Raw genomic sequence first — 1,294 nt, forward strand, 5'->3', positions numbered from 1 at the left:
ATATAAATGCCTAGTAGTGTATAAATCAATATATAAATGTATATATCCATTTTTCTAATATACTGTCCCCATATATAAATGCCTAGTAGTGTATAAATCGATATATAAATGTATATAACCATTTTCCTAATATACTGACTCCATATATAAATGCCTAGTAGTGTATAAATCAATATATAAATGTATATATCCATTTTCTAATATACTGTCCCCATATATAAATGCCTAGTAGTGTATAAATCGATATATAAATGTATATAACCATTTTCCTAATATACTGACTCCATATATAAATGCCTAGTAGTGTATAAATCAATATATAAATGTATATATCCATTTTTCTAATATACTGTCCCCATATATAAATGCCTAGTAGTGTATAAATCGATATATAAATGTATATAACCATTTTCCTAATATACTGACTCCATATATAAATGCCTAGTAGTGTATAAATCAATATATAAATGTATATATCCATTTTTCTAATATACTGTCCCCATATATAAATGCCTAGTAGTGTATAAATCGATATATAAATGTATATATCCATTTTCTAATATACTGACCCCATATATAAATGCCTAGTAGTGTATAAATCAATATATAAATGTATATATCCATTTTTCTAATATACTGTCCCATATATAAATGCCTAGTAGTGTATAAATCGATATATAAATGTATATAACCATTTTCCTAATATACTGACTCCATATATAAATGCCTAGTAGTGTATAAATCAATATATAAATGATATATCCATTTTTCTAATATACTGTCCCCATTATAAATGCCTAGTAGTGTATAAATCGATATATAAATGTATATATCCATTTTCCTAATATACTGACTCCATATATAAATGCCTAGTAGTGTATAAATCAATATATAAATGTATATATGCATTTTACTAATATAAAAAATAAAGAAAAATATCGATCCTGCCAGGATTCGAACCTGGAATCTTCTGATCCGTAGTCAGACGCGTTATCCGTTGCGCCACAGGACCATGCGGTGAACACAACTATTAACGGTATATAGAACGCGCGGTCAAAATATATAATAAAAGCAATTAGTATAATGTATATAATATAAAAAAATGTATATATTATTAATATATATATAATTAATTCATTTAATATTATGTATATTTATTTTGTATGTATATATATTTTTTATATTTTGTATGTATATTTTGTATACATATTATTAGACTTATTTATATTTTGTATACATATTATTTTGTATATTTTATATGTATACTTAAGAAAAATAGATTTTTACATTTATA

The 1,294-nt window shown here is 23.6% G+C and overlaps 1 non-coding gene across 1 annotated transcript; it reads right to left on the reverse strand.

The window, feature by feature from the left end:
• Positions 1 to 939: 939 nt before the first annotated feature.
• Positions 940 to 1,012, reverse strand: Trnar-acg. Its single transcript has one exon. It is a non-coding gene; the product is annotated as a tRNA-Arg (tRNA).
• Between the last annotated feature and the right edge of the window lie 282 nt (positions 1,013 to 1,294).

This window comes from Ctenocephalides felis, unplaced genomic scaffold (assembly GCF_003426905.1).
Source record: "Ctenocephalides felis isolate EL2017-DRISC unplaced genomic scaffold, ASM342690v1 CF-g0.4_SCAFFOLD_03573, whole genome shotgun sequence".
Classification (NCBI taxonomy): domain Eukaryota; kingdom Metazoa; phylum Arthropoda; class Insecta; order Siphonaptera; family Pulicidae; genus Ctenocephalides; species Ctenocephalides felis.